Source organism: Excalfactoria chinensis, chromosome 6, assembly GCF_039878825.1.
Source record: "Excalfactoria chinensis isolate bCotChi1 chromosome 6, bCotChi1.hap2, whole genome shotgun sequence".
Taxonomy (NCBI): domain Eukaryota; kingdom Metazoa; phylum Chordata; class Aves; order Galliformes; family Phasianidae; genus Excalfactoria; species Excalfactoria chinensis.
The window spans coordinates 13,359,465-13,383,063 of NC_092830.1; the positions used below are offsets into that span (position 1 = coordinate 13,359,465).

A 23,599-nucleotide genomic window follows, 5' to 3' on the forward strand; every position below is an offset into this window, starting at 1 on the left:
AAGTGCTTTCAAACAGAGTGCACTGGAGAGAGATTTAATATTTCAGAAATGGTACTTAAATTTATTTGTACAGTCCTGAGCAGAGCACTCATATACCAGGGAGCCTACGGAAAGAAGAAGGTTCTTTTGTTAAAATTCTGCTTCCGAATTGGGAAGAAAAAAATCCTTGCTGGGTTTCTTCAGCTCTAAGTGAACTCTTCCACCTCTCTGCCAGCAACGCTGGCCTGCTGGAGATCACTTCTTCTGAAGAGTGTGAACATTCTCCTGTGTAGTGAATTTCCATTGAAGAGCTCTTAAACATTGGGAGCCTAGTCCTATTATTTTTCTGCTACATTATTGTAACAAAAACAGGTTTTTCTAAGAACGAAAAATGAAATTGAATTTCCAGACACTCTTACTTGTGATTGAAGTTAGATACACTAAAATGACCTAAGAGCTTTTGGCACCAAAAAGATGCAGCGTCCTTCCATGCTTCTGCCTGTGTGGCTTCAGTTCTGTTCATCTGATCCTGTAAGGAATTGATTCAGCTCACTAAGCTTGTAAAGAATTAATACAAGAGGAGGTGTGTATAGTTTACTTGTGTCTTACTGAGTTGAACAACTATTGTGTGTGGTAAGTTAATATGTGAATGTGGGTGGTCCGTTTCAACCCAAGCCTTTCTGTAGTTCTGTGACTTTGTTCCGAATTTTGTCTATATACATAGCCCTATTTTAAAAGTATTAAACAAAAGCCTTGTGCTTTATAAAGTGCTCTCTGTTCTCTCCAAGTTGGTAGAACTTGAAGAGGCTATCTGTCTTCTGGTCTGCATTCTCCTAAGCCAATTGACACTACTTTGGGTGATGCAGTTATCTTAACTCATTGACTTCTCCAGTTAAAATTGTAATTCCTGCTTCACAGGAGAGTGCTCCTTCTGTTTGTCTCTTGTTTTTGTCACCTAAGTGACAGCAGTCTGCAGGATAAATGAGAAAGCTGATTCACCTGTTTTCAAATCTCCTCTAATGATTTAAACTGCCAAATAGTTAGTGGCTTGTTCTGAATGTAATATTATTTAATGGAGCTCCTTGAAAGAATTTAAATGGTGAGCTAAGGTGCAAGGTATTAGAGGTCAGTGTGAATTCTGAAATCTGCCTTTTGAAGTTCATCTGCATATTACAACTTTGTCGTCTTGTTGTCTGTCAGCTAATGGACTGTATGAATATGGCTGCTGGGTGGTGGGCTTGATTCCTCCTTCCCTCAACTTCACTCAAGCCACTGCTGATCTCCATCAGTGTAATAGCAATACAAGTCAGGTCCTGTTACGTTTTTCTTGGAATCTTTTCTCAATATCACATATATTCTGCTTGTAACATGGTATGCCAGATGCCTTCACAGGTAAGAGTTATGTTTATAAGTATAAAGGCAACTTAGAAGACTCCTTGGGTTTTTGTTTCTTAGATCACATGATTCCTTTATCCTTTCTTCGGTATATACTTATTTTATATAATTTTTTTCCTCCCTCCTTGTTTATTAATGCACTAATTTGAATGTCTCAAACTCAGAAATAATTACTGTTACTTTTTGATGAAAAAAGTTTTTATTTTCTATTTTTTCAGCATTATTTCTTACTGTTACTATATTCATTTTTTATTAAATTAAATGTATGCGTGAACTATTGCACTGCAGAAATAATTCTTTTTTAAAATATTTTTACATCCTTATCATCCTTTCCTGTTCCCTAGTGCTTAATCATGTTGGGTTAATCGTAAAGGACAGAACAATATTAAAACAAACAACAAAAAATCCCCCATTCCATGTTTGTAATTGTCTAAAGCTGTGGTCCTCTCTGTACACACAGCATGAATGTAGGCAGAGGAATAGTTTACATCTTTGACTTCTGGAATTCTCTGAAGCTTTTAAACTGCATTAGCCTCCTGTTGCTAGCAAGCACTTCAACTTCCATCAGTTAAGTTCCAGAGCAATCTGAGATGAGGGGAGAGTAGATTTATGTGGAAGTACCAATGTTGATGAATAAACATATCAAAAATGCAAGATTTTAGATTTTCAGAAATTTTCTTGTAAATCTGTAATGTCATTTGAAAGTGACAGGTTGAGTATAACCCTGTACTAAGTCTACCTAGCTTAAGCTTGGTTTGATGGGCTGCTGCGTTAGGACCAGTTACCACTTGCTCTTCCTGTTATTCTTTTATTCTGAATTATTGGATTTGTCAAAGTCTCCAGAGAAACAAATAGGAAAAATAGTTAAGCACAAGCTGTTAAAAAAATAAATAAATAAATAAATTGGAAGTGATTGCACTGTTATTACATCAGGAAGAAAAATGCCGGGCAAATAAGAGGAGAAACTGCTTTTGGTTTGGCACAAATGTAGAGAGCATACAAGACAAAACTGCGGAGTGACAACAAAATGTTTTGTACTTGGATAGAAACGTGATGTTATTGGGTAAACAAGGCTTTGCTAAATACACGGAGTAGGGCATTAAAACACCAAAACAAAATATAAAGAAAGTAAGATTTCAGAGAAGAGGTGGCAAAATAACTGCCCTAGGTCTCCTATTGTGAAACCAAAAAGTGAGACTGTATGTTTTTGTAGCTTCTCTGATTCTTCAACAGTCTGTTAGGGCAGTGTGTTAAACAGAACTGAACCTTTAATTACATTTTAGCAGTGTCAGGAGGTCAATAATAATTGCAATAAGAGCATTTGTGACAAATCAATTATATAACGAAAGCAATTATAACATCATTAGAAGTTTGATAACCCAATAACTTTGTAATAATTACTTCTCAGTTACTCTGAGGGAATAATTTACCACAGGAGCTGCTGTACTACAGCTGTATTCATATTAAAGGCATATTGGAATCATCGTTTGTTTGAACCTTAGCTGGATAGTTGGGCAGAGAAGAACCTAATGGGATTCAGCAAGGGCAAAGGCACCTATTTCTCTAGGGAGAAATAACTGTTTGCATCAGCACAGATTAGGGGCTGACCTTCTGGAGAGGCCCTCTGCAGTGGTAGCCTGGGGTGTGCTGGTGGACAACAGGTTGGCCATGAGCTAGCAGTGTGCCCTAGTGGCCCATAAGGCCAGTGGTATCCTAGGAAGCATTAAGAATCCATTGACCTGTGGCCAGCATGGATGTGATCCTTCCCCTCTGCTCTGCCCTGGTCATGCCACATTTTATAATACTGTGTCCAGTTCTGGTCTTCTCAGTTCACAAGAACAGAGAGCTGCTGGAGGAAGTCCAATGGATGACCACAGGTAGGGGCACTTATGAGGGAACCTGCCTGGCCACTTTCCTGTGTTCCCTACCCTTGGGCACCTGCTTTTAGCAGGGGATTGGATGAATTATCTCCAGAGGTCACTTCCAACCCTTATGATTCAGAGTGGCCAGGCACTGGAATGTCCTGTCCGGGGAGGTGATGGAGTTGCTGTCCCTGGCAGTGTTCAAGAGTCATCTGGGTGAGGTGCTACAAGACGTGGTTAGTAGCTTAGTGGGTAGTAATGGCGATAGGAGAATAGTTGGACTAGATGATCTTGTATGTCCTTTCCAACCTTGTGATTCTGCACGATTCTGCGATTGGATTTGGAAGAGTAGTTAGAGAAATATTCCATTTCTCTAACTGGGTATTTCTGGGTCCGTGGGTTTAGAAATACAACCATAACGTGCCCTTAAAACAGAAGGATAATAAGGAGGTGTTTCTGATATGTGGTTTTGCCTGTGTGTTGGATCAGTGCTCATTTGATCCAAGGCAAGGGGAGGGCTGTGTAAGACAGGGGAACGTAAGAACAGGAGGCTGCTTTTGACAGCACTTGACAAAGGTTATATCCAACACAGAACTGTAAATAATTTCATTCCTTAAAATTAACTGCATTACCAGATCATATCTGAGATCCACCACTTCCCTTCAGCATGGTACACATGATAGAAACAAACTGTGGAAAAGGTGAAAGCTTTTACCGTTGGGTGATCTTTGCCTACAAACTTAGTGTGAGCTCATGAAAATGTTTATCTAACTGCTCTGAGTTCCAGGTCTTTTTTTTCCACTGCAAATCAGACTTGGATTTTGTTGAAATACGGTTTAAATGTGACTGGCAAATGAGACAGGACAAATTTTCTGAGTATCTTGCAATACGTGATAAGAGCTGGATGGACTTCTCCACCTTCACCTTTTCTCCTTTTTGTTAACTGAAGAGTGTTGGTGTTGCCTGTTCTTACTCTTATGTATGTTTCTTGGCAGCTAGAAAACAAGTTGTTTTAAAAATACCTAACAATTATGGAAACGAAACCTCATCACCAGATAGAAGGAGGATTATTTGAAATTATTGAAATCTGTCATGGTTATCTTAATTTTGTGATGTCTAGAATAAAAAAATATGTAGTCTGTTGGCTTTTGATACATGATTTAAGCAAGCTTGCAATTCCTGTCAAGAATACAGCTTTCAGAAGCACCACCTGATACTTCTAAAGTAAAGTAGTAGTGAGTCGGGGTTATTAAAGCTTCTGATGTAAGGCATGGTGATATATCAAAAGGTATTTTTGAAAACATGTCTCAAAAATACCATGCTTTCTTACATGAAGATAAAGATTAATTTAATTCTATTTTATTTTAATATATATTTTTTTTCCTGCTGTGAGTTGGATGAAACTAATTTCTGGGAACTGTGCTTGTAAAAGCAAGTAAGGGTTGTGTTCTAAGATTATTGTGTGAATGGGGTTTATTAGTTGTGAAATTGTCCTGGTGCAATGAAGAGTGATCATTGTCTTCCAGAAAAGTCTGTATTTCAGGACTATTGGCTGTCGTAAGCAAACATTTCTAGTTCTACAAATACAGTGCATTCTCTAGTAGCAAACATTTTCTAACCTACAATGATATGAATTTAAATTCAAAAAAGAGTATGAAAAATGTCATCTGAGCCTGATGAGGCAAAGCAGTGTATGTTCAATTCATAGTTTCTTATTCATTCTCACCATCACATTGGAAGTTAGACTGTGTAGCACATACGAGATGTTTTTGCTTGTTAGACAGTTTTGTGAGCTGTTATGTTTACTTTGTAACTACGAACTTTGTTTTGGAGGGGTCCAGAATGTTGGCTGTGGCCTCCTTCGGACTAGATACTTTATAGGCAAGTGGAGTAAAAAGTCAGAATAGTAATGCTAGAATTACAGTGCTGTCTTGAGAATTAAAGCAACCAATTGTAGTGTATGATTTTTACTTCAACAGTCTGTTGTGTCTTTTCACAAATGCAATTTTCTAGCTCCCATGCAGTTGATACATATAGGAATGTAGTTGATGAAATGGGGGGATTGTGGGATGTCACTGCTCCACAGAAAGAACATCCTTTTCTATTTTTATTTATATGTATGTATTGGCACCCACCTGTATGGGAAGCATTTCAAATGAAGTGCACTAAAGAGTTGAGGCTGATTTTCTAGGAGCATAATACAGCAAACAAGTGACAAACCTCAGGTCTCCTGCTCTCCCCCAGTGATGCAGAATTCAGGAAGCATCGTGAATTTCATATCCTACATTCAGTGTGTCAAAGTGTTTGTTTACATATAGTGCTGGTAAAGTAGACCTTGCATTGGGTTCCACTGGTGGTATTTGACATTTTGCATCTTGCTTCCTACATAACACGAGTCTCCTCATCTTCAGATTTCACAAGTTATTTTCTCCCTTCAGGTGGCTAATTGTTAAAAAATAAACATGTTAAAACCTGTAGAGCCTGTGGGAGCCTATTAAAAACTGCTCTCCTGATGAGGAATTTTTGTTTAGGCTTTCAGCTGGGATTTGTCAGTTAATCAGCTTTTAATTTGATTAATACATGACGTATTGACTTTGTTTTGTTCCAGGTTCTCAGTCAACATATCAGGAAGTACCAAGTTTAATTTACCCACTTAAAATTCTAAATTCATCAAGCTGTTATCTTTCTGAGACAAACTTTTAATCTCATCAAGTTAGTCAAGATGCATTTTCTATAAACATACCCAGGCTGGCATTAATTACATTACCATCCTTTAATTCTTTGTTTATGAAAATATAACTGGATTATAATTTGTTTAAATTACTACACAGACTGGAGAAATATTATAAAAAAAAATAATTAAAAAAAATCCTCTCTGGTGATGGTTTTTCAGTCTGGTTTCAGAATGATTCATATCATTTTTTGTTTGTTTCTTTGGACATCTGATTCATGTCAGAAGATGCTGTAATGTTTTTAAACGTTACTAGTGCTCCTTTGCTTTGAATGGAGTACTTAGTTTTGAGTAGGATTGGCAATAAGCATGTGCTTACTAATCAGTGGAAAATGTCTCTTCCTGCCTCAGCTGAGTTCTTTGCATTTCTTACAGGTTGTAGAAAGATGTTCACAGAAGTTTGAGGCTATGACCAGAAGTGGCACAAGCTCTGAGGGTGAGAGGCATATCTTTTCTGTTTTGTTACTCTGGACACAAAATGTTTGTTACAGCAACAATAGATGCATGGTTTAATGATGGTAATGTTAAATCAAGAGTCTTTTATCTATTTTATGGAGTTCTTTGACAGGAACTTTGAACTGGATAAACTTCATTCCTTGGAATTTATCCTTATTTTGTAGCATTGAATTCAAATCAAAACGTAGGTTATCTGATATCTGGGTAGTTTTTTGTTTGTTTGTTTGTTTTTTTCCGCAGAGAAAAGTCTGTTTGAGACCTATGTGCCATGAAACAAGTAAATTATTTTATGTGTATCTATAGTATCAGAACATAATTTTTCATATGAAGCATATGTTAAAAGTATGGTGACTTTTTTTATTATAAGCACAGCTTGGATGAAAAACTAAATTGAAAGCCAGTGGAAAGGAAGTAACTGAATACTTAAAGCAGTGCGCAGATTTTGAAGATATTTAGGCAACTAAAGTTGTGTTCTCTTGGCTCTTATATATGAAATTAATGGAAAGAGTCTGGATGCTTTTTTAACATGCCTTCAGGAAATGTTCTGTTTTCAAGGCTCCTAAGTCAAACATTAGTATACTCCTAAAAGGTAAGTTAGGTATCATATTACTGGGCATTCACATTAACTAAAATAGGAAGTGAATCATGTTCATTGTTGTTGCATGAATATCACTTTGCAGAAAAGTAATGTGGACATCCTGCTTTCAGTAGGAGCTGTAGACTTTGGTCATATTTCCACAGTGCTTCTTGTGGATGCTTTTTTTTCCCCCTTTCAGTGTTTCTCCCCCCCCCCCCCCCCCCCCTTTCCCTTTGCAACACATGGAAGACATTTATTTTCTGAATTTTTCTGAAACATTTGACTACTCATGCTAATGCCTCTATTTTGAAATCTCTCCCTCTGGCTGGAGAGGATCTGTTTCACTTAGGATATTTCTGTTAAACATCGCTGAAGACTGAAAAATAGCTTGCAGCAAAGGGCTCCTGTTCATCATGCCACACATCCTGTTGTAGCACTGTGCTAAAAATGCTGAGGGAGAAGCTGCAGTATAGCACATAACACTGAATTGCATCTTAAGAGGAGGTTTTTACCCTACTTTTATTTGCCTAGAGATTAAAAGCCACATGTAGCACCTGTTCTTTATTGTCTAATTTCTGATGTGTTAACATGAGGCATGTGAGGTTGTGTTGTAGCTGTTCAGTTGTATATAGTTTTGTACAGCTGAAATAACTGTATTATTTTAATATGATTCTACATTTTGATTTTATTGCTAGCCCATGTTTCATCCTGTCTTTGTAATGACTGTGGACTTATTTACTGCTCTGTGATTGGATTTCAGGAGACAGCGAGACAAGGAAGCAAGGAAAACTATTGCAAAAATAAAAATGTTTTGAATTAGGTGAAAATTGTAGTATGTGAGGGGCTTTTAAAGTAAGATTCAGTAATTAACTCTTCATGGACTTTTTTAAACTGCAAAACTGCAGCATGTATTAGCATTAATTAACCTCATATTTCTCTGCTACCTCCAGTGTAAGATTGCCTTCTCTTCAGTGCTGTTAGTACTAACATCTTGGTCAGATGTGTTTGCTTGCAATGGGGACAGTTTCTACCATTTTCTGAAGAGATAGCAGGATTTTTCCTACTGATATAGTTTTTTTTTTTTTAGTTAAAAAAAGCTATTTCTATTTCTTACTCTAAAATTCATTCTATTTAAGCCTGATTAAGCAGTACAACCTTTCTGCCTTTAAAATCCTTTCCCATTTCTTTTCTGTTCAAGAGAAGATTTAAGTGATCCTTCATGAGGGCAGGGTAAGCTTCTCAGAGCCTAGGTAGAACAATGGAAAGATGTAAGGGATCTCTAGAAGCCCTTGTGTTTATCTCTGCATGCAGATGGAATCAAGCTTAGAACATGTTGCCCAGTGAAGTCACCATTCACCTTTAAAGACTGTGATTTAGTGGCCCTGTTTGGTTTTGTGTTTATTTTTGCTTTTAGACAGTGACTTCGTTGCAAGTAAGATCACTTGAGAAGAGTAATTAGAATTTAGACACGGGAAGTAATGAATTTAATGTCCAGCTCACAATACTTAATAAGAGCCTGATTGAGTTGTGCTGTCTCATCTGCTATGCTAAACAGGGTACCCTCGTGCTATATTTTCTGTTCATCTGTTCTTTCATCACTTCTGGAGTCCTAAAGTTGATGGATGAGTCTTGGCTAGGTTAGGGAATTGCAAAGAGCCCTCCACATTCAAAATTGTCACTGAGAGGTGTCCCTGATGTACAGTATGCTCCCTTCATTTTAGGTTCAGTTGGAGCTCTTTTATGCGCTTTCTGTAGCCATTTATCTGTTTGTTCTCTACTAGTCAGTAATTTTATGCTGCATCCAAATGTTATGATGTATAGTACGCCACTGGAAAATACTTGAAATGGAATATTCTAAGATGTACCAAAGAGTACTTAGGTCATGTAATTCATGTGCAAAGGGATTGACAAAGGTTAGTTGTATATTACCTGCTTTATTCAGACCATATGTACTGCCTTTGAGGGGAGCTGAAAGCTGGCCACTGGTGACTAGGTTGAACAGGCCCCTTTTCTCTTTAGTTCAAAGAGTACAGTTCTGCTGGAGAGATGTGCACCAGCAATTTGAACTACTGAAAGAAATCTCCTATTGATACTGATTTGTTTGCCCTAATTTATGTACCTTTCTAATTTCTGTAGTAATTATTACACATTCTCCTTTTTTAATGGGTGGGTTTAAAAGCTTATAGCAGTGTCCTATGCAGTGTATGTGTTGTATCCCTTTAACTAAGAAAAGCACAGATTTCACACTGGGATTTGAAAGAGTGTTTGTTGTTCCTATTAAGGGCTTAAAGTATGTTATTTACAGCTGGATGTTATAATGTAATTAATAGGAGGTAGCCAGAGAGCACTCTTTGACTAACTGATTTAAGGCAATTGAGCGGCAGACAACCTTAGCTAAAAATGTCAATTTACGAATGTGGTTTGGGTCAATAGCAGCAGTATCAATTGCTTCCAGAAATCAGGTCACTGGACTTCATTCAGTGTGGTAATTTAGGCTAGTTTATGTCAAGACAACAGGTTTTCTTTCTTTCTTTCTTTCTTTCTTTCTTTCTTTCTTTCTTTCTTTCTTTCTTTCTTTCTTTCTTTCTTTCTTTCTTTCTTTCTTTCTTTCTTTCTTTCTTTCTTTCTTTCTTTCTTTCTTTCTTTCTTTCTTTCTTTCTTTCTTTCTATCACTTATTCATTTAGAATCTTTCAGTCTTCAAAAATTTTTGATGAGTGAGTAATTCAGTCTTGTATGTGAAAGTGCTGAAGAAATGCTAAATTCATCGGATAGCAGTGTGAATTCACAATTCTCTGCTATGCCAATACATCTTCTATTTGTTTGCAGTAAAATCTACAGATTCAAAATAGCTTTGGGACAAAGGAGATGTTACAGCTAATCTGAAAACAGAGTTTATTCTTGTCTTGTGTTATGAATTACAAAAATCCATAGAGCATGCAGTGGGCAAGAGAGACAAAATAAATTACACCGTTGTCATTAAAACTTAAGAATATTCCAGATGTCTTTGGGGAAAGAAATCCTAGTAGTATCCATTTAGTTTTTCATCTTGCATGCTTTTTAGTATTTTTAATATGATACCATAAGTTTTCTTATCTGCTTAATGCTATTACATGTGAACAGCAATTTTCACCTTAGAGCTAATAATTCATTACCATGAATTATTCATAACTGACTGAGACGAGATAGAGATAAAAGTTCAGCCAAAGGTGAGAGGACATGTGGCCGATCAGGAAGGGAAGAAGAGAGGAGCCTCTGTTCCTAGTCTGCTCTGTGACCTTGGGCAAGTAACTTAATCACCAGCTTTCTCCATTATTTCTCCTATCAGATGCTTCTCTTGGCTCTTTAACCTCTGAGCTGCTTGAAGCAAGGATTGTATCATGCTGTTTACATGCAGTGTGCTGGGGCCCTAATCTCAGTTGAGGCTTCTGTGTATTACTGCAAAACATGGAGAACCAGCACAATTTGTGTGTATGTGTGGGAGGAAGATTTGTAAGATGAAAAAAAGTAAAATAGAACAGTTGCAGTGGTAGCTTATCGCTTATCCTGGGAGTGCATAGAGCTAGAATGACACAGGAAAATTAATGCCCGTTGTACTTGCTTTAGACTGTGACATTAATGGACTTGCTAAAATTGTAATAATATATGTCTTTTAAGGAGTCATTCTGGCAGTCTGACAAACCACCATTTAGCTCTAACAATCAGTTTGATCCCCATCCTGAGCCATAGACTTGATTGCTTCTCGAAGACTGAAGTTGAGAAAGTGTCGGGTTAGAATAAATTAAGAAATTCAACTACAGAGAGACAGAAAAAAGTGATGAGAGGTTACTGTTTCCACGCTTCTTGCTGACCGGGCTTGCACCATCCTTTCTGCCATCTCCTTTTCTTTAAATCTTAGTCTTGCATATTATATTTGTCACAGTAATAATTTGAGCTTGTCCACCTCCCACACAGAGATGTTTGCTTCTTCCCCACTTAATGCACTGCATAGAATTATTCTCCCCAACTAATCTGTCAGCTTGTTCATTATCCAATGTCTGACAGGAATGTGGCTGTTAAACACATGGGAGTAAAATTTTTGGAATTTACAAGTTTAGGCTTCTGCTCAGCGAGAGCTATTAAAATTTGTGATGCTCTTTTAAAATAGGGCTTTTTTAGTCTTCTGGTGAGAATTGTTAAGAAGCAATTAATTATTACAATCTGTATGATATACTTTTTTTTTTTTTTTTTTTTTTTAAATAACACAGATATAGATCTCCCACCTTATCTGCCTGCTGTGTGGTATTTTAACCTGTACTCTTTGTGTATAAACTACAAGCACCTTAGGGTTCAGGCTGTTTTTCCACTTCTCTTTGAATAGTGACAAAGCACACCTAGCGCATTTGTTCTTTACTCAGATGTTTCCATTGATGCTTAAAATCTTGCAAAAGTGTTTGTATACAAAACGTGAGAATTGCTTATTCCAAACTTTGTGTGAGGTAAAAGATAGTGCATCTATCTTGAATTAATGATTTATTCTGTGGATGAAGACATGGTTTTCTTAGAAGTGGACTTAGTAGTAGCAAACTGGAATAGTATGTTTGGATGAGGAGGGAGGTTTTATGAAAAATAATGTCATTTTCAGTCAAGCAGTCAGCTTAACTCTTGTAAGATGGCAGTGATTCATATTTCTGTGGAGATAGGATCATACAAAATTGGAAGTCTAACTTTTAAGTATTTAATGTTTGAAGTTATAATGTTCAAACTGAATACAAGGATACATTTAAGATTCTACAGTGCAGTGTTCCACTGCTCTTACATATCCATTGGAGGACATAGTTTATTACACACCAGTTCCCTACCATTTCTGCAGAACTACTAGGACAGTGCTTTTTGTGTGAAGAAGGTTTATTGATGCAATTCCTTCATATGCCCTGGATACCAGTTCCTACAATATGAACTCTTACTCAGTTGCTTCCTGCAAACTGAGTTGGAAGAGAGACTTCTAACAGTCTGTCTGTGCTGCCGTCACATTATTTACACTCTTTGGAAAATATAAGTGAGGAATAGAAGAGTTAATGGAGAAAGGGCAATTTGTGTAACTTCTATTATGAGATGCAACTAAAGATATATTTCATTTCTTTAAGGATATTTATTCAAATTATGCTTTTTAACTTATCTGTCTTTATGGTGGGATTAAAAGAGTATTAGAACCTGTTAGAAATCTAATGTATTATCAAAAAAACATTTGAAATGAACTCTTTCTACCTGTGAAATATTCCCTTCTCTGATACCATTTACAGAATGTTTTTGAACTGTAATGACAGGAAGGGAATTTGTCTCCTTTAGAAACTGTCCACTATATTAGAGTGGTGGGGCGGTTATTTCCAAATCTGTGTGGAAGTGAACTATGTTTGGTAACTCCTGCAAGCAGAAAGTGTGGAGTTGAGAGAAGACTTCTCACTTAAATTGGAATGAGACTGCTGGCGTTACAGAGACTATTTAGAATGAAAAACATTGTGTAAAATACAGGAATAATGCATTATTCCTTCAGGCTTGACAGATTTCCCTGTAGTTGCTTATCCTACATTTATAGCATCTATTACAGTAACTAAAATGAACTAATACTGAATGAAGACGTAAAAGTCCTAAGTCCTCGTAACGCATATTGAAGTTTTTCTTTTTTTTCCCCTCAGGCTGAATATTGTTGAACTTTATTTATAATTTTTTAATAAATAGTAGTTGAAGTTGTCATTCAAGCTGTCAGTCTTGTTGCTCAGGAAGAACTGTCTTTACTTATTGAGCAGTTAGGTATTCTGAAATATATGTTTGCCAAATTGCAACTTTCTGTTACAAGCTCAGATTCAGACTAAGTTTGTGTATAACATACAGAAACTCTTACCAACAAATTTGATACTGTTATAAGAGTTAGATACCCACAACACACTTTAGTTGTAAATTCCCATTTGTCACTTTCACTGATAAATTCCTGAAAGTTCTGGAAAAATTCTGGCAAATTTCTCTGTCTTTGTGCTCAAATCCTGGGGCATCAGCATGTAAGCTCTGCTCTGGGCTAAGTTAAATGCAGTTTTCACACAGGAAGAAGTGGGATTTTGGAATGGAGAATGTTCAGGGTTGGGAGATTACTTTTGCTTCTGGTGTATGAAAACTTGAGGTTTTGTATTCGTAAGTATTTTGTTGGAGTGTTCTCATGGTTTTGTAATGACAGTGAAATCTCCAGTATGTTTGTAGATGGTGTGGTGTAACAGACCCAACTGAAAATGCTCCTATGGAAGTGCTGTATCATGCTGCAGTGGTGTTTCCATTACTTTGAGCACTGTGGTGGTACACTTTTTCATGTTCAGTGCTGGAAAATTGGTCACCGCACACTTACATTTAAGCACTGTGACCAAGATGTTTTCTCTTACTCATTTCCAACTTGATCATGTAACTAGTTCAGGAAGCTCAGGTTAAGAAATTTCTGAGAATGGATCAATAAGGTTGAATACTCATAAGAATTTTCTGATAAATATTTTCAAACAGCAGTAAGAGGTGTGTTGCTAAGGACCTACCAAATGGAACCCATGGTGATGAAGGAATGTCTGCATTCACTTTGATGTGGCACATATTCCAGTGTATTGGACCTGATAGGAATACAAAGATTAAAACTGCATTCATTTGCAATTTGGCATTTTACAGTTAGCCTTTCATGTAAACCTGAGAAAACAAAGCCATGGTGGAGATCTGGCTCTATTCTCCTTAGCATATGCTAATATCTTTTTCTCGATGTAATCTTCTACCTTGCCTAAATAAACTTTTAAATGCATGTTTTCCTCAAGATGCTCATAGAAGTTTACGTTAGTCTGCAATGTTCAGCAATTCCCAGACAAATAATACCAAGAGAAGTCACTATGAATTGTGTTATCATAAAGGCTAGAATTACTTATTTCCTTTTACAATTTAAAATGTAGCGCAAGACACTCCAGGGTAGAAATAACATTTCCAGCTGGCCTGATTTGTGTTACTAAAAGTAACAACAGCAAAAAAAAATTATTGCCTGTTATAGTTTGAAGTCAAATATGTACCTTATTACTAGGGCAATCAGAATGTATTTCATTGCAGTGCCCACCAGGGAAAAAAAAGTGGAGGCTGAAGTGAGAACTCACCTTATTGCAGATCATTCTGGATTGTAAAGATTTGGTAATGAAAGTTAGACTTGAAAATTCATTGGAAATGTCTCTGTTAAAAGCTGTCATTACGGAGACTGAGAAGTTGCACCATCTGATCAGTTAGTCTTGTAAGATTTCTGCTCGTTTCTGAATTCACTCTGCTGTTCTGTTGTCTCTCTGAACAGCTCAACTCTCTCTTGCTAAAATATACAAAAATATAAATCAGCCCAAAGCAGTATGCTTACAGCATTTGTTCTGTGTGTCATGGTGTCCAGATTGGTGGATTTGTGCTTATACCCATGACACAGAGGCAGTGATGCTTCACATAATATTGTGGTGTGTAGCCAGAGAAGTCACTGCAGAACTGTGGCTGCCATGTTGCATGTCTCTCTATACCATGGCATGCAAGGAGAAGCACACACTGGAGAGCAGTGTACCTTGGCAGAGAGATGCAGCAGTTCAACTTCCACAAAGGTTTTCTTTGGTTTGCAAGTCTGAGAAGTCTTAATAAATTTGCTGCCTGAATTGGTTAATGCTGTTAACTTCATCTGACTCTGCAATATCATTAAAGTGATAGAAGATTGAATAGAAAGATATTGATAGATATCTATTGCATCCAAACTGTTTTAAGAGGAGTCTTCCTCATCATTGCAGAATGGAATGAAAATCCATGTATACCTTTGCTTTGTTAAGGTATCCTCACATAAAGTAGTGGATACTAACATTCAGTGTGTGGATTTCTCAGTGTATAAAACTCACTGATTCCTTTGTAAAATGACATTAATTTGTTTCAAAGTGCCATAGGTTGCTTACAGTTTACGTAGATGAGAAGAAAAAGGAAGAACTGGAGGTACAACTCACTAACCATTAATGTTGTAGTGGTAAAATAAGATATGGGTACATTTTTCTTTGTGAAGAAAATGTAAATTCTGTTTTTGCCAAATTAGAATTGGGTGCTTGTTAGCTGTAGCCACGATGATTTGCAAGGACAATTTTTTATGCAGAATTTTGAAAGCGTTTTGCTTATACTGAATTTCCCGGGTGAAAAGGAAAGTAACGTGTTCAGTATTGAGAACAAGTTTTTCTTCTTATGTTTTGCATTGACCAAGGTAAGCTGGTTGTTTGCTGTATCTGAATTGGCTCAGGTTTTGGTTTTATTTTTCTTTTTAAGAAATATTCTATGTTATCAGACTTAAATTTTCAGTGTTTCTAACTAATATTCCTGCTAGGTTTTTTTTTAAAAATCTTCCTTTCTTTAGAAGATGGTCTACTCGAGACGTATGATATCTCTGATCTAAACTCATATTTATATTCTTCTAAATTCATATTTAAACATACTTTCTTTTATCTCCTATGAAGAAGGGACTTTGGCTTTTGCAGGCATAGCAGTTGGTCAAGTGAAAGAAATTCTACAGAAGACTCTTTGCCTGCCTTTCCTCTTACACATCTTTGGTAAGACATACTGCACAAATGGTAAAATTTTTGGTGCTGTTGCTGTTAGAATCACTGTACAAACCAGCCATGCAATTGGTTAGCAATCCTTCAGTAAAACTGAAAATCTGCAACAGGATTGCTTGAATCCCATTCAAGGGTGCTGAACGAATTTCTGTTATTTTTAGTGGTTCCATTGATGAAACATTTTTTGAGCCATGCTCATCTATTGAGCACCACCTTGACCCAGAGAAAATTTCCTGACATCATCTTTCAGGTCTATTTCTTCATATCTGTCTGACACTGTGGCTCTTTACGTCCCTGAAGTGAAGCAGGCTGTATCTTTTAAAGAAAAGTAGGAAATGACTTCTGTAGTGGGTATTTCCAGAATAACAGCAGGGTTCGACTTTGTTACGTTTCCTTAACCTTAATTAGCTGGCTTAGCTGTGTGGGGTTGTATGCAGCAAAAGCAGAAGAGACAACAAATGTGATTTTAGCCTAAGGCTAACAGTGTTTTGGAAGAAGATCTTGAGGTGCAGTAAATCACTCTAGGTGGTGATATTATTGCAATGAAGAGGATAGTGTGTCTCAAACTAGTATTATATCAGGGTCTTTCCTTCTGAGTTGTCACAGTCCCATACAGTATCCATGAGTTGGCTGTAAAATTGGGCTTGACTTCTCAAATTCCAAAAAGTGTCTGCTATTTTTTCATTTCAAATTCAGAGATCTAAAGGGGAATTGAGGGGAAAATTAATATGGAATAAGGCAATATTTCCAGTCTGCATTTAACTCTAGATTGGCCACCATAAGCTACACTCCCCCACATTCCTAATTCCCAAAAGCAGCTATGCAAGCTCATTGTTTAAGAGGACTTCAGATGCCAAGAATGTGCCATCTGCATTTGCCAGAAATGTAGATTCATTTTTGCCTCTTCTCACTGGAGTTCCTGAAGCAGTGGAACCAGCTGCACTTATGGAACAACTGATAGCAGAAGGATATATCTAAGGTATGTCTTATTGCCAGCTGTTCTTACTGAAAGAATGTTTCAGTGTTGTTACCTGCTGCTCGGCACCCCCTGTCTCCTGCCTGTGCTTCTTCGGGATAGCTTAACACATTGCTTCTGAGAGTACCTGAATGTGGGGTTCTATTGAGTAAATAATGGTTTCTTGTAGAACATGCCCTGAAAATGGCAAGGATGGCATCCCAGTCTGCGTAACTAGACAATTAAACTGAGTAGAAGTTTGTTCTTACTGTGATGAAATAGAAGGCTGGTGAAATGTTCCTACTGTTAGCTTGTTAGTTATCTTCCATTGCTTGTGAAAGTTCACATAAACTTGTGTATGTGCCAGGTGAATGATAGCAGTACCCTGTGTCACCCAAAGAGGTTGTGAATGCCCCATTTCTGGAGGTGTTCAAGGTCAGACTGGATGGGGCTGTGGACAGCCTGGTCTACTGTTAAATGTGGAGGTTGGCAGCCCTGCATGTGGCAGGGGGGTTGGAGCTTGGTGGTCCTTGAGATCCCTTCCAACCCAGGGCATTCTATGATTCTGTGATACCCTGTGTCAGTTCAAAAGTAGGAAAGAATTGCACTGTGGTGAGTTTATTCTGTAGATGACAGTGGTGGAGAACAGTAACTGTGAATGGTCTTTTCTTTCAGTAAAGAGATGTAAGGAGCTCTGCTAGAGGATGGAGATCTATAAGGAATCTAAAAAAGAGAAAAACTCTGAAAGAAGGTTGACAAGATAAAACTGTGGCTGAGTGCAGTTCTTATCTTAAAATAGCTAACAGTCTGTCTGATGAATTTTGATTGCAATGCATTGGAGAAATAAGTGCTTCTTTTGAAAAAGGAACTGATGCTGGTAGTTGTCATGCCCAAAATGAGTGGTATATTCTCTTGGGATTGTGGTGGAAAGAGCATTAACATAAAATCCAAAGTTTTATTAAAAGTTATTTATTGATCTGCTGTCATGAAACAAATATAATTCACAGTTCAACTCCCATATATGGATTCTAACTGATCTTTTAATGAGAAAGACGATCACATAAGACGGACTGTATTTCTGTATGACACCTATCAAGCCTTAAATTCTGAGGCACAAATGTGAGACTGAAAGCATGAAAAGTTTGAGACCAGATTTAAACTTTTACCACTAAGCTGAATTTACTGCTTTTGACTGGAACTGAATCATCACTGCTGTAACCTGATTGCTTCTGCAGTCTGTAAAACTACCAAGAATACATTTTATTTTCTTACATTTTGTTTTCTGCTCTGTAGTTATATTAAGATCGCATGTTGATCCTTGAAATCATTTGCTGTGAAAATTTGCATAAAGTGATGACTGCCTTGGTTGAGGATACGAGGCTTATTAAATGCAGTAGAAATTTCTTTACAGAGAAGGGCAAAAAGACCACAAGAAAGTGGTGAGCTTAGAACAGGAGAGATGGTAAACACTCAGTACAGCCTGGATAACAGGATTCTGGATTAGTGGTTGTAATTAATATGAAAAAGTAAAGCAGTTCGGTGTTAGTTTAGTATTAGTGTCTGCTATTATGGGGCTTTCTGCGACTCCCTGTGCATTTCTGCAGTGTATTATTCTCTGTTCAGTTCACTTGAAATGAAAGAGAAAAAGATGATATGGAGCTGGTTTTACTGCAGTAAAAGAGCAGGCACTGTAATCCCAGGGTTGTATACTGTCATCTGCCTATTCTTACTGCTTTTTTGTTCCTCCTCCTTAGATGTCTGGTGTACTACATAGTCATAAGTACTTTTCTGTGTAGACTGAAAGTAAAAGGTGTGGTTTTCTGTTTCAACTGCACTGTTCTCTCACTGCTTCTGATCACAAAGAAACAGTATAAGAACTGCTTTTCATTACAGTTCTTTAGGACAAAGTAATCTTGTCAAGACTGAAGATAGAACTAGCCTCTGAGAAAGCAGCGTACTGTGGGCATGAAATCAGTAAGACATCAATATCTGTGTGGTTAGCTTCTCCATGACTAGCTGACAATGACTATTTTTAAGCTTTCGCTAATAATTGCATCAGATAGTGATGAACAATGTACTTCTGCGTTTAGAAGTCAGTCATGTGTTAACCTTGTTTAACATAATTTTGACACGTTAAATAAAAGAGAAGAATCTCTTTAATGCTCCCTGGTTTGGGGTGTGTCAGTATTTGTGCCTCAGCTGGCTGCTCAGAGCTACCTGCTTGCAAGCAGGATGAGCAAATTCACTGTGAAGTAAAATGTGATTCCTAAAGGATTTTAGTGCTGCTTTTGTTCATGTAATTGTCAAAATGAACATGATGGCTTTGAGAAATAGTCAGAGATAGGGACTGCTGTGACATATAAAGGGGTGGAGGCTGCCTAGCCAAATCCCTTCATCTGCACTCATGGAGGCTGATGTGATAATGGCAGATCTGTAGCTCTGTGGTATTGAGGAAAGGTGCACATTTCTCAGCTGCAGATACTGCTTCAGCTTCTCTGCTCTGAGACCAGATGTACAAGTCAAACATCTGCATCCTATCCATTGAAACTGGAGGAGAGCTGTCTTTGGGACTACATGAGTTACTGCTGAGGGGCAGTGGGAGATTGGGGTAATGATCTTAATCTCTTCTGCCTCTCACTTTTATTCTGCATTTGATCTTACTTTGTCATGCTAATGGTATTAGCAGTGTAGTTGGGGGTTTCTCTTATAAAAATGTGAAGCATCTTTTTGATGCTTAAAAGCCATCGGGGATGATAATGTGATGCACATAAAAACAAAAATTTACTCTGAATCTGGAGCTGGTGTAGGACAGTCATCTCTGGCCGAAACAAGCATTGTGATCTCTCAGAGGAGACTCTCTAATGGCTCAGCAAAGGCCTCTTTCAATACAAGTGAATGAATATCCTGAAGTGACCACATCACATGACGTTGTTAGAGCTGAATTGTGGTGCTCAAGTAATTTACAGAGCTGTGTGTTCTGATGAGCAGTCTTGCTTTTGACTGTAGAGAGTGATATGAATTACACTTAGGCAAAGCACTTTTTATTTGAATATTTACCAGAGTGAAAAATTCTCTTGAAATAAAATTACACTGCAGTAAAATTCAAGGGTTTGATTCCCTTTAAGTGGGAAAACAACAGAGCAGAGGCTGAAATTCCATTCTCTTCCACCTTGCCCCTTCTTCCTAATTTCTGGAGTTTAAATTTTCAAAATAAGCCACAGAGGAACGGTTAGAGAGGCAAATTGTTAACAGACCTTATGATGTATTTTGGTTCATTTTCCAGTATAATATTTTAATTTCTTGGTACTTTTTTCAAGTGGTTTGATAAGTTTGGGAAAGCACCGTGTGTGTGTTATTGTATGCACACTGAGATAGAACAATCATACCATTGCTGAACAATGAGGATTGATGCTATTCATAAGGGCTAGACCAAGTCATGGAAAGGTACAAGGAAAGTAAGCAATCTAGTTATGTATTTGCTGAATTTGTTCCTTATCTTTTCCTGTCACTGTGGTGATGTGGGGTATGTGGTTTTATAAATTCTGATGTCAGCACGGATGAGTTGACCATAGAATATGGCCAGGTATATTCATTTTAAAAGAACAAAGTGCTTTTTCTACTAAATCCATGGAATACATTATATCAGCCTATTATCTGCCTCATCTGGGAGCCTATCAATTCTGATGTATGTTATCAAAACAGTCTTACTTGAGTGATTCATAAATGGAACATGATGCATCAGGTAATCCATTTTGAACTTTCATGTGCTCCTAGAATATGATATGCTCGTCTTTGTTTTATATAGAGAAGGGCAGATATGTGTACATTTTCTGCTAAAGAGAACTTTATGTATATTTTACATTGTGGAGTATGTATAGTTAAGACCATGTTGTGCAAGCAGTGAGCAGTATAAAACTGCCTTTGCTGCAGACCTATTAAAACCATTTCATCTCAGGTAATATTGCACATGAACTAAACCAGACATTATGTCTAGTGTTATTTGCTGTTTGGATAATAAACAGACTTTGATTAACACCATTATTAATTTGTCAAGTCATTCCAACACAATACTTAAGAGAAATGAAAGGTTTCCCTTTTCCCTCTCTTCTGTGGAGAATTTATCTACGGTAACATTATTTGCTGAAGTTCCCTGTCCTGTGATCATTTCATTATCTTGCAAGGTAAAAACTGGGTGAGTTCTGCCAAGTCAAAGGTAGACATTTTTTTTATCCATCAAGGCAAACAGGCATTATTTAGCTGTGTAAATACTTCTGTTTTTCCTTTCTCCTGTGGCTGCTTATTTTCTTGTAACATCATGTGAAGAAGACAGAGAAATTCTGTATGTTATTTAAGGAGTGATTTCCCTTTACAGCAGCCATGCTGACCCTTTCCCTGTATATCATATGCATATTTATTCACAAATTACCTTTATGATATTTTCGACTACTTACAGATCGTATCACTTTCTATCACTTGATTACTGATAGCAGATATTCTATTCTTCCCTTTCCTGGAACTTGTTCTTCAAAAATGGTATCAGCTGTGTGACCTTTTTTAGACTCCTTGTGGTCAGGCACTTCTAAGCAAGAGGTTATACAACACAGGTAACTGCTCAGCACTTTCACTGTTGATTTCTTCTGGAGCTGACGGATGAATGTATCGCCTAAGTGTGTTGACTTCTTTAGTGTATGTAGTTTTTTGTTGCTTTTTTTTAGTTATAGTATCATCCAGCTACACTAGTGAAAAATCTCCTGATACACAACTTATTTTTAGAAGATTCAATCAGGGAGTCTTACCAGAAGTTGCTCTATTGTTTAAAAAAAACAAACAAACTAGTTTTTTGTGCAATAATATTCTCTGAGCATTCCCTTTATAAATTGAAGAGTAATGGCTTCTACATATATTATTAGTTTTTATGAGTCTTGCAAGTTGTTCCTAGAAGTTTTTGTGTCCTTTGTATTTGGCTTGTGCTCCTTTATGTAGCCTTCCAGAACTTAACAATCCTTCCTATTTTCTGTGGTGAAACGCTTGCTTTCTGAAGAACATCTTTGCAGTTTTTTTGCCACTATTTAACCATGTCTGCTGTTTGTTTCTTTCTCACACTTGTTTTGTTTCGATGGCAAATCATATTTATGAAGTGCTTGTTTTTTTGCTAGCTATTTCTCACTGTCTGAAATGGAATGAGATAAAAGTTCAATTGCTGAAATTTCATACAAGTGTTTCATTGTCCGTGTAATTTGAATTAATACTTTACCAAGTTAATTTAATTACATTAATCCAATTCACTGAATTTCTGTAATACTTTCATCTGGATTTTGGTATGTGAAATACTTGGAGGAAAGCTCTTCCTCTTGTAGCAGAAATGCTAAGTCACAGCCTGAACCAGTGATTGAGCACCTGGGGGGGAAGGCAGAGCCAACCAAGGGAAGATCAGAGGTGCATGTAGTGAACGTGAGTGACCAGAAGGGGTTGACCCAGAATCAACCCTTCATTGATGGGTTGGCAGTGAGGGAAGGGCATCACTTGCTGTAGATCCATATATACCTTCATTCAGTATGATTTCATAATACATAAATCATTCTATAGATGGTGGAAAACAAACTGTCCATACATCATTGCTTTGTAAGAAGAAATTTCAAGAGGCTATTAAAAAAGCACTTCAGACAGTGTGAGGCTGATTGATGTTCAGAGTTCTCCTAGTAAATACATGTTTCTTCTCTTTCTTTCCATATTGGCTAGGATCTTGCTCATTCTACTCATTGCTTGGCAAAAGAATACTTGAAGCACATACTCTGAAAACCTGACGGAGAATAACTATGAAATTATCTTCATGCTTTTATTGTAGATTGTCTTCTTTGTAAATAGTGGTATATGGGAACATTATTTTATATCTTCTTTAGAACCATTCAGTGTGATGATTTGCATGTTATCTTAATTGTCATCTTTTATTTACTGGTTTGGAATACATCTAATTGGGAAAAGATCTTGATGTTCTTCCTTAGTGCTCTCTAACAACAGGAAGGTATTCTAGTAGCATGGGAATTTTCTGTTCAAGTACAAGCATTTCTTGGTCATGGAAACTAGATGCTTTTACCTCTATAAAATGTTTTTGAACTAGTAATGTGATTTTCCAAGTCTGTGTCATTTGACAGATGTATTTTAAACTTTATTTAAGCTGTTTCCTTATACTGTGGTATTTTGTGGAAAAATGGTGTAGACTTTACTGTAGTAACTTGTAATGTTTCAACCTCCAATTTTTCATCTCTTTAGCATTAGATGGCACTGTTTTCCAAGCTTACCTTTCAATCTTTCATGAGTGAGTCTGAGAAGCTGAAAGCTAAAAACGAAGCACCATCAAATAATGGAGGTTTTAGGATATTTACCAAGAGATAATTTAATTAAAATGGGGCAGACTGAATTGGAAACATAATGACCATTATCGTTTGGAAGCACAGAGACTTTCCAAATTAATGCTGTTACTGCTTTGGATTAATAGAACACTCCCTTAATACACACAACATAATCTCTAGTACAGCTTATTAAATATATTCTCTTGTACAGCTTAGTGATGTGACCTTTGGATTTATTTACATATGGCTGATATAACTGACACTAAAACAGTGAGTAGTTCACCTCCATGTCATGGTGTGTTTGTTTCCTGTCCTTGCAGTCCTCAGGCTTCTTGTGGCAGCTCTCCTGCTAGCAAATGAAGCTCAGCAAACACACCTGTACCATCTTAAAATATTTTAGTTGAGAACCACGACATCAATTGAAATGAAGAGGGTTTGGCATGCTCTTACTAGTCATCATTGAAAGAAGAAAAATTTCCTGAAGAGACAGTTGCATACCTCTGAAAATGCACACTCGGTGAGTGCCCCTTTTTATCTTTGGGGAGTCTCCTGACTCCTTTCTCTTTTCTGACTGCACGTAGCAAGGATGTCCATCGGTCACAGTTGGAAGGGGCAGATCATTGCTAGGCATTGGGGTAACTTGCAGGCTCCGGTCAGTGCAGGCTGTGATCAGGACTCTTGATGGTTTGT

The 23,599-nt window shown here is 37.2% G+C and overlaps 1 long non-coding RNA gene across 1 annotated transcript in view; it reads left to right on the top strand.

Annotated features, from left to right (window-relative positions):
• The window catches only part of LOC140253777 (uncharacterized), a 347,687-nt gene that overhangs the window by 68,532 nt on the left and 255,556 nt on the right, over positions 1-23,599 (top strand). Inside the window, exon 2 of the long non-coding RNA XR_011903983.1 lies at positions 6,343-6,403. This is a non-coding gene — a long non-coding RNA (uncharacterized lncRNA). The remainder of the gene's footprint in view (positions 1-6,342; positions 6,404-23,599) is intronic.